Source organism: Oryctolagus cuniculus, chromosome 7 (assembly GCF_964237555.1).
Source record: "Oryctolagus cuniculus chromosome 7, mOryCun1.1, whole genome shotgun sequence".
Classification (NCBI taxonomy): domain Eukaryota; kingdom Metazoa; phylum Chordata; class Mammalia; order Lagomorpha; family Leporidae; genus Oryctolagus; species Oryctolagus cuniculus.
This window is the reverse complement of record NC_091438.1, coordinates 63,257,544-63,268,666: the sequence shown is the minus strand read 5'-3', so window position 1 is coordinate 63,268,666 and position 11,123 is coordinate 63,257,544.

Sequence of the window (11,123 nt, the reverse complement as noted above, 5' to 3'; positions counted from 1 at the left end):
TCTGCAGCCTTCAACATTTGGCTTCTGTGTCTTGGTTCCAGCCCCCATGTTCACATTTGCCTTTCAAAGGAAAGAGGACAAAGGAAAGTAAGGCTGACTCCTTTAAGGATGTTTCCCAGAAGTCTAACATACTAATGTGAGCAAACCTGGGAGTTGTCCTTAGTTAAAATCTTATTACTAGGACAGAAAGGAAAACCAGGTAGTGGAGACAAAGACAATAGAGGTTCAACCCACCATTCATGAAGTGGATCCTAATGGGACAATTTGAAAATTACCCTGTCAGAAGCTATTTCAAGTTGTAAAAATTTTGCAAATTTTTAAAGACATGCTCATTTGCTACTAAGCAAGAGATATTCCAGAAGTGCATGGAGAGAAAGAAACATGAGGAAGACAGGACAAAACTAGAGTAGACAGATGACCCTGGTAGGTCCTTGCAAAAGCGCTATGACATCAGCCTCCACCTTCATGTCTCTGGAAGCTGTTACAACCAATAAACTACAAAGATCTCCCAATTCATAAGACTGACATTTACTTTTTTAAGATATTAAATGATGATTTGGCGAAAAATGGGTGTGCCTCACAGACTTATTTTGATATAACTTAGAAGTAAATGTAATGTTTGTGTTACTAAGTATTTAAAATTTATATAGTGTTGGCCGGCGCCGCGGCAGAGTAGGCTAATCCTCTGCCTTGCAGCACCAGCACACCGGGTTCTAGTCCCGGTCGGGGTGCCAGATTCTGTCCTGGTTGCTCCTCTTCCAGTTCAGCTCTCTCTGTGGCCCAGGAGTGCAGTGGAGGATATCCCAAGTCCTTGGGCCCTGCACCTGCATGGGAGACCAGGAGAAGCACCTGGCTCCTGGCTTTGGATCTGCGTGGTACGCCGGCCATAGCGGCCATTGGGGGGTGAACCAACGGAAAAGGAAGACCTTTCTCTCTGTCTCTCTCTCTCACTGTCCACTCTGCCTGTCAAAAATAAATAAATAAATAAATAATTTAAAAAATTATATAGTGTCCTATTTGCTCCATACCTTTTTAAACAATCTAAAGTGACCAGTTATATATTTTGTATTTTATTTCCCTGATATATTCATCTTAAATAACAATATTTTTAGAAGCATTGGCCATTTAACTTAACCCTGTTAGTATGTGATTAGCTATATATATATTCACATTCTACACATAAAAGATAAATTCAGAGGGAATGAAGTTATTGGAACAGTGACACAGTTCTTAAATCAAAGAATTAGAGGGGTAGGTGTTTTAGCCTAGCAATAAAAAAATTGGTTAAGAATCTTGCATCCCACTTTCTAGTACCTGGGTTTGATTCCCATCTCCAGCTCCTGACTCTAACTTCCTGTTAATGCAGCTCCTGGGCTCAAGCCTGATGGTCCAAGTACTTATCTTTCTGTAGTCCATATAGAGGACCCGAATTGAACTCCAGCTCCCAAATTTGGCTCTGTCTGGGTCCTGGCTGTTGAAGGCATTTGTGAGTGAATAATCAGATGGGAGCTATCTCTGCTCACTCTCTCTCTCTCTTTCTCTCTCTCTCAAATAAATAAACATTTAAAAAAAGAGTTGGAGATTACACTTAAAAAGTCTGCCTCCAAAGACTTATATTCCTGTAGGAAAGCCCAAAATATAGACATATCTCCTAATAGATATACTAGAATATTTAGGCCATTAAAAGTCGTTGTACTATGCTATAAAAAGTGAAAGAATATTGAAGCTATGGCACCAAACATGGGCAGTTGTCTTTCCCTCCTTTTGTGACCCATTTTCATCACAAAATACCTTCCTTCCCCCTAACCTTTTAACATATTGTGGTGACAAATTAATTTAATCAGCTCTGGCAAAGTATGGCAATTGTTGCAAGGACTTTGGACTTTCCTCTTTTCTTGTACACATTATTAATTTATGCCAAAAGAACACAAGTTGAAGTCCTAAACTGAAATAATATCTGAAATAGAATGTATTGAGTTTAGAACTACACCAATTGATGTTCCATTGGGCGTCATTATTCTTTTATTTTCAATTCCAGATCAATAAAATCCGAGGATGCTTATGCTACTCAGAAATACATCCTGGAGATGGTAGACTAGATTGTGAGAAATATTTCATTTGTTAAGTGCTCCCAGAATAGCTGAGGAAAAATCTTAATTTCCACTTTCTGTCTCTGTATACTCTGTAAAAGCCAACTGATTTTGAAATGACAAATGGTCAAGCTAATTACAAAATTTTTGTGTCATAAAATGATAGTTTGAAGCTATATAATTAATTGCTGGCAAGTATCTACATTTAACAAAGTCAATCATTTTTATTCACAGTTGAGACATTATTGTTCTGTTATAAAAGTGTTGGTTGGTGCTGCACTTTACTGGTTTGCTGTGGAACCACAAAACACAACTTGTGGTTAGCTGTTAAAGGTGTGACAATCTCCTGTTGCTATGCATTGTTGCAGATACTGTGCTGGAAAGACCACTCTTCCTCTCTGCAGGGCTCACGCAGGTTGGGTGCTGGTTATGTTGTGTTGCCATTTCCCCACCTGAAGACAGGTTCACCTGGATCACCCATTCATTCCTCAGAATTGAATTACATAACTAAGTTTGATAAGAACTGAATTCTAGGAAACTTAAGGCTCTCATCTTGCCCTTGGTCATGCTGCCATGGCTTCTGGGGTCTGTGGCACTTAGGCTCAGCTACTTCTCAACACCCAGGAAAAAATATTATAGTATCTCAATCTCAAACATTCTCACATCCCTGGTTTGAATTCAGTGTCTTAATATTGGAAAAAAGACAGGGATGTAATTTACAGTTTGTAAACATGTGGATACGTGATATCCTAAGTGATAAAATTAGATCCTTTTTTTCGAAAACAAGTATTATTTCATGTATAGTTCATATCTTCCCCAGAGGAGCTCAAGATGCTCAACTGAAGTCTTGAATTCAAGTGCCTTTCTCATGAACTGTTGTTCCTATATGTTCATCTTTATGAAAAGAATATTGTAAAAGTGTTATGTCATCACGTCATGTCATTTTTTGAGGATCCCCAGGAAAAATATATCTATGATCTTATTACAAACACTTATTTTTCTATATATCTAGTTTCTTTCTAATGTCTCTGATGTTATCAAATAGCTTATAAGACTTTTTCTTTTTAATGTCCACTAGTGAGCTTAGAGAGAAATTAGCAGAACATGGACAATGTGATGCATATTTTAAGCCCCACTCTGAATTCCATTGTTTCTACTCCTTTATGTGGGGAGTGGGCATTCACATTTTTCGTTTTAATTCATTAATAAATTTGAGAGAGACAAAAGGGAGTTCCCATTTGTTGATTTGCTCCCCAAAATCCTAAGCAGCACCAGACCTGTAGCCAAAACCAGTAGCCTGGAACCCAGTCCAGGTTTCCAATAGAGGTAGTAGAAATCCAAGTATTCGATCCATTACCATTGCTTCCCAGCAGGAAGTTGGAGTCAGAAGCAGAGCCACATATCAAACTCAGGCACTCTGTGATGTGGGCAGCTTAACCTGGCTAGAGCTGGAAGTGGCCTAAATTCCCTTTGGGAATATAGTGGTGTGGAACAAATTTTTAAAATTGAAAATGAATAAGAAAAGGAACTTAGAAAATATAGAAATGAAATATCTATATTAAGTCAATGATATTTCTGCTACTAATAATAATGCTAGTTGACAACAGGTAAGGAAAAATGCACTATTTTCCATTCTTTCTATCTATTCATTTCTAAAATTTCAACATCACCTTATAGGGGACTATAGAGTATACAATGCAAAATGGTTAAGCCTCAAAGTGTTCCAGGAAATACCAAATTTTAAAATTAACTTGCTGTAAGTTTCTATCAGATGTTAAAAACAAATTTGTTGGGGCAGGCATTGTAGTGTAGTGGATAAGGCTGCCGCCTGTAGTACCGGCATCCCATGTGGGCTCAGGTTCAAGGCCCAGCTGCTCCACTTCTGATGCAGCTCTCTGCTATGGCCTGAGAAAGCAGTGGAAGATGGCCCAAGTCTTTAGACCCCTGCAACTGCATGTGAGGCCCAGAGGAGGGTCCTGGCTCCTGGCTTCAAATTGGCCCAGCTCCGACCATTGTGGCCACTTGGGGAGTCAACTAGTGGATGGAAGATCTCTCTCTCTCTCTCTCTCTCTCTCTTCCTCTGCCTCTCTATAACTCCACCTTTCAAGTAAATAAATAAATCTTTAAAAAGAAACAAAAAAAAACCAAATTTGTGGGGCTGGCACTGTGGTGTAGTGGGTTTAAGCCACCATCTGCAGCTCTGAAATCCCATATAGGCACTGGTTTAAGACCCAGCTGCTCCATTTCCTGTCCAGTTTCCTGCTAATGTGTCTGGAAAAGCAGCAGAGCATAGCCCAAGTCCTTAAGCTCCTGCACCCACTTGGGAGATGTGAAAGAAGCTCCTGGCTCCTGGCTTTGGCCTGGCCCAGCCCAACCATTGCAACCATCTGGGGAGTAAACTAGCAGATGGAAGATACCTCTCTCTCTCTGTCCCTCCTTCTTTCTACAGAGGGTTTAAAATAAATACATAAATATTTGAAAGAAAAACATCAAGACAAATTCGCAAATTTCTAGCCACATAGTGGACTCTCCCATCATGCTGGGGAAGCTGAGAGCTAGCTCTTTCTTCCACCAGGCTTTGCTCGATTCCACCTTTTCTATATTGAAATTGTGTTTTACTCTACAGTCTTCCCTCAACATATCACTCCAATTATCTTATACCCTGGTCTTTTTCTTATGTTCCTATATTTTTCTTTTTCAAACCCAATACTTTTCTAATTAATTACTTTTATTAATTTTATCCCTTTGTCTCCCAACTAGAATGTGATGCTCATGGGTTCAGTCTTCATTTTGTTCAGTATTGAATCTCAAGATCCTAGAACAATGCACATACAATGCATTCAGTAAATATTTGATTGAATGAAGGAAAGATATGTGCATTGGAACATTTGAATATAAATGAAAACATAAGCACTTTATAGGACTATTTTCATTTTTCTGTAATTTAAGATAATGGCCTAGCTTAAAATTATTTTTCTAAAGATTCTGTCAGAATTTTCACATATCTATTTCTCTTTCTTTTCTATTTCAAGAGCTACCAGTTTAAATGAAACACGTTGTCTTTCTAGCTTCATACAATAACCTCCTGATTGTTTCTCTTTGATTCTAGAATCTCCCTTTCCTGACTGGTTTTTAACATTATTTCCAAATAAGTTTACATTTAGAAACCCATATAACCTTATTCATGGGCCTTTCCTACTCAGAACTTCAGTTGTTCCATATTGTCTCCTGGATGCATTTCAAACTCTTCACTGTGGAGTAGAAGCAACATTGACTTTGGGCTTATGCAATATTCCAAATGTACACCCACTATTTTCTACATTGAGACCTTGATTCCTGTGACTTGTAGTTCCCCCACAGTCTTCACCTCCTGGTCTCCTGACATTGCCCTGATGCCGTCTCCTGCATGCTGAAATTCCCCCCAGGATTTACCCGCCAAACTCTGAAAATTCTAGCTCAGTGTCCACCTGCCTCAATGAAACGATCCTTGAAATCAGAAAGAGCAGTTCTATTCATTTCTGGACAGTTTTTAGAATGTATATTTCAGTTTTTGATCATACACAGTGTGATATTGTTATAAAATCCTCAAGTAAAATTGATCTATTTGCCCTAAGCATGGAAATTACATCTTACACTTGCGGATTTGTTTTCAGGGCCTTTAAAAAAAGATTTTATTTATTTGATAGGTGGAGTGACAGACAGGGAAAGATAGAGAAAGAAAGAGATCTATCCACTGGTTTACTCCCTAAATGATCACAACAGCTGGGGTTAGTCCAGGCCAAAGCCAGGAGCCTGGAGCTTCATCTGGGTCTTCAGTGTGGGTGGCAGGGGTCCAAGCAATTGGATTATCTTCTGCATGTGCGTTGTTAGGAAGCTGGATAGGAAGCAGTGTAGCTAGGACCCCAACAGGTGCTCCAAATGGAATTTTGGAGTCCCAGGAGGTGGCTTAACCAAGTGTACCACAATGCCAGAGTCTTTTCTGGAGTTTTTGATACAATATGAGCATAATAGATGGTAAAACATGCTTGTTTATTAAGTAAATACATAAATGTCAGAATTTGTGCAGACATATTAATAATGGAAGATTCAACACTATAATATGGAAAGTAAATGATAGTTAACATTTGCAAAGGATTTTTCATTTTTGTTTGTTTGTTTTACCAAATACACATTTGTTCTTCACAGCAATCCTACAAGGATACACAGTTATTCCCATTCTTCCCATTTTACATTTGAGAAAATAAAGGCTAAGAAAGATTAGGCCAATTCCTTAAGGACATGCAGTTGTTAAACACTGTATCAAGGACTTGAACTATGGTTTTTGGAGACTTGCCAAAAACATCATATTACATTATACAATAACTTTAACTTGAATACACAGAAAATATATGCAGATTTTATAAAATACACACACTCATTTGCTTCTATGCAGTTTATTTGGCAAGCTTTTAATCTGAAATGTTTTGGAAGTTCTGACCTTTGTCAAAATCTGATTGTAATAATTCACAAGAACATTTTGCATAGCTATATTAGTTCCAGTAAAGACAGTGCAATAATCACCGACTGATTTTGAAGAAACTCAACCAGAATAAAATGTTCAAAAGCTTTTTAACACTTCATGACTAGATCTTATGCTAGTGTTCAAAGGAGTGGTGTTTACCAGTTGAGTAATATACTTCTAAGAGAGATTATGGCAGCTCATAGCTAATACATATGTTCCAGAAATTGTGCTTTGGTGAGCATAGTTACAAATTAACTGTATTACGTGACAAATTCTTGATTTATTTCTGTCTTCAAAATATGATTTCAAAGTCCTTGGCCTTTATTCTGTCTAATTTTTCAAAGAATCAAATATATATCCCACTTAATTCTAATATATAGAAATTGATGTACAACTTTTAGAAATTGGATATCCTATTCTATTATCCCAGGATATGAAGGATAGATTTATTTTTATCATAGCTTTTATTTAAATTGATCCCAATCTCAAAGCAAGACTTAAAATGCAAAATCTGGATCAGACCTTAGGCTAGCGACATTAGAACTTTAATGTGCTTCAATAGGAACTGCCTGGGAGGATGCTGATTCAGTGGAATGGGCCCAGGAACCTGATTTTTAGCAAGCCCTCAAAGTCATCCTGAGGTGAAAAGTCTATGAACCCCACATTGACACCTACTGCTTAGATTCATCAAATCTTTCTTCCTCATTTTATAGACGTTAGAGTTAAGACTTGGCGAAGTGAACTCATGCAGCAAGAAAGTATTTTAACAAGAGTTTGGGATCTTGGCTCTTAATCCAGTGTTACGTTCATTATTACGCTATTTTTATTATATATTACATTATTATTCCTTTGCAGCATCTAAACATATGCAATGGGTTTTAAGCTAACCATGCACTGAGATAAGTCTCTGTGTTTTTGGTGGCTGAAATCCTACATTATGCTTCTGAATATTTTACTGAGCTAAGAGCATCTGACTCTTCTTGCTATAAATCAATTCTTAATATAGGGAGAATTGCAACATCTTAACAATAACATATATACCATGATATACGGTAACTGACAGTCTTGCTCTCAACCTTTATTGCAAACTCAGCCATTAGACTAGTGGGGCAGATACAGTTTCAGGATATTGGCTGAGGAAAGAGGTGATTTCCAAAGTCTCATTTTACTTAGATTATCAAGAAAATTAAGGTTTAAAAATGCAGAATGCATCTGGAGTATGTGAAAAAGGTAGGTTAAAAAATGATTAATTGAATTTTCCTTATTGTCAATATATCTCTCCTGACTTGCTGGCCATAAACAACTTAAGAGTTAGATTAAGCATCTCTACAAAAAAAGAAAAATAAATTTGAATTCTGCTTTGACTTAAAAAAAGTACTTGGTTACTATAATCCTTAATTTATTACCCTTTCCCCATTATGCAAAATGGTTTCTATGTTAAAATCCAAGATTTTAGCATACTTCTTAAAAATTTTGTTTATTTATTTGAAAGGTAGAGTTACAGAGACAGAAGGCCACACATAGAGAGAGAGAGAGAGAGAGAGAGAGATCTTCAATCCACTGGTTTATTTCCCAAATGGCCACAATGGCCTGGGTTGGGCATGGCCAAAGTCAGGAGCCAAGAGCTTCATCTAGGTTTCCCACACGAGTGTTAGAGGCCCAAGAACTTGGACAATCTCCTGCTGCTTTCCCAGGCACATCAGCAACCATGTTACGAACTGGAACCCATATGGGATGCTGGTGTCACAGCAAGTGGCTTAACCCAATATGCCACAGTGCCGGCCCCTTTAGCATCATTCTCTGTGGTATATTATTATTTCTTCTTCATTCTTGTTGGCGAATAATTTGGGAGGAGGTGTAAGTCTTTATTATTACTGATATAAGAGCACCATAACAGGAGCTTAGCTGCATAACGCATCCAGCCCAATACAATTCTAGTGGAGAGACCAAGAATGCGCAGAGGGTCTCCCTCTCTCAGTGACCTCTTCTCCAAGCCCAAGGACATCTTCCATAGGGCACCAACATGCTCTCCTGTCCAAAAATGTAAAGCTTTCTTGATCCTTCTACATTTTACACCAATGGCATTATCCTCTGAAGATAGATTCCAGGTCCCCGATGAGATAGGTAGAGTAAAGCCTCCTTTCACATTTTAAGCAGTATGGTTTGAGAAGGGAAGTGGAAAACATGACTCTATAGACTTCAGCCATGGGGAGGGGACTGTTTCTTTCTGCCTAAAACTTAATTGTTATCTACAATTACTAATGACTCAACTCTCTCATATTCAGGTGTGGCTTCTCTCTGGTTTGATGTTTGGACCTTCGGTTTCCAGTCTCCAGTTTGTTCTACAGCCCTGTCCTCACACTGTCAGTGCTTACTCAGGGAAATCCAACTAATTTTAATACTGATCTAAGCATTAGGAAAGTCTATGTCCTGCCAAAAAAAGGCATATAATATATTCAAAAACCAAATGTTGAAGTTTTAAAATTATTTGCTATTTTAGATCATTCTATTCTCTGAACAGATTACAAAGAACTGAATGAGAATTACTTTACCCTATTAGGTGGAGACATATGAAGTTGTCTTTTTTTTTAGTACAACAATGGTAAATTATTGACATGTTCATGCGTCTCTGCCTAAATAACACAGGAGACTTTCTTTTCCTTGGTGTTCTCTCCTATTGCCCTCAATTCTTGTTATAGATCTTTAGTGTCAAAATGTGTGTAAGTGTTCACCACAAGGGTCAATCTGCAGGGCATTGTGAGCTGCAATCATACCAAACTACTTAGAAGTGCCAAAACATGACCCATTGTGTTAGTCTTCCTGACCTTGTTCTCTGCTTCCTCCTCAGAATGGCTTTTGTTCCTTTGTTGGCTGGAAGAACACCTACTCTTCTTTTGAGATGTAATTCAGAGATCATCTCATCTACCCAGCTTTTCCCAGAATTGCCTAGGAGGATGGGTTTTATGTTAACCCTGTATCTCACCTGCTCCTTGTGGGGCTCACTTGCTCCCTGTGGTGTTTCGTCTTAGTTTCTGCACAAATATTACATGGTTTGTTTACAAATTTGCCTTCTCTCATAGAGAGTAAGTTATGGGCAGTGGTGGTGGAGTTGCCTTATTCATTTTGTTATTTCCAGTGTGGTTCTTAACATAGTGATATTAAATTTCAAACCCTATGAAGAGAAAAAAATGAAGGGAGAGGAGACAAAGAAATGAATCTTATAACTGTGCTATTTTCTAAGGGATTTCAAAGTTTGGAGGAGTGACAGTCAAGTTTTTCCTGGCTTATTAAAGTAAGAAGAGGAATCATAATGCCTCTTATTTCATTCCCCTCCCTTACAAATCAAGGCAGAGTTTAAGAGTATTAGTCATTTTGGGGAGCAGAGAGAGCCCTCTTGCTGAAGAGATGGCAGACTTCTGGAAAGTCAAGGTCACTTGGCATGAATCTGTCTTACTCACTATATGCCAACATCCAGCTTATATCCACTACCTCCATTCAACACAGAAGCTAAAGGATGAAAACAATACTGATAAAATCAGCAAAGTAATCATTTCAAAGTAAACCTCAAACTAAACTCAGAAGCATGGAGTCAAGAAAGGCAAGATGGATCAGGAAGGTACATCTGTGTAGATAACACCCCAAAGTAAATGGCACCCTACAATCTTAGGGTCCTCCTTTATGTCTTAGGTCCTCCTTTATGTCTGCCATTTTTCTATCCTTGGAGTATCATGTGTCAGAGAAATTCTCACTGCAGTGGTTTACTGGGTGGGGGAGGGGCCCACATTTATCTGGCAATACAAGAACTTCCCACAGAAGCCACTAAATCTGAGAGGCTGCACTCTATCATAGTTTGGGTCAGTGACCTGAGAGAGATTTCTGTGCATATTTACCCCATCTTGAGTACAAAACGAGTCTGTAGATAGAACCATTATAATTGTTATTCTATTAACTATCTCTATATAGTATTAGAAATGTACATTACAGCTAGATGTCCAACTTTCTAACATGATTGTGAGCCCCCAACTTGAGGCCTTTCCATTTCCTTCAGTACTTCAGACAGTTCTCAGCAGACAAGGCCAGTTCCATCAGTATTTATTGAATGGAACCACGGGGATGGAATTGGCGGAGACAACTCCAAATTAGGCAAGGGGTGTTATTCAATCTTTCTCCATATATCTTCCTTCACAATTTGAAAAGGCTGCTGATTTTGTTGTGGAGTAGTTGAAACTATAAAAATTACATTTCAAAAGTTAAAAAAAAATTACATTTCACAAAATCTACACAGCTGTTGATTTTTGAGAATGAACTTTTCCATCCAACATGATAATTTAGGGACTGCTTCTTTTCAAGAAACAAGTTAATGATTTTAGGAAGACAAACTCTTCACAATAAAACGTAAGTGCATGGGGGCCGGCGCTGTGGCGTAGCAGGTAATGCCACTGCCTGCAGCGCCGGCATCCCATGTGGGCGCCAGTTCGAGTCCCGGCTACTCCACTTCCAATCCAGTTCTCTGCTGTGGCCTGGGAAAGCAG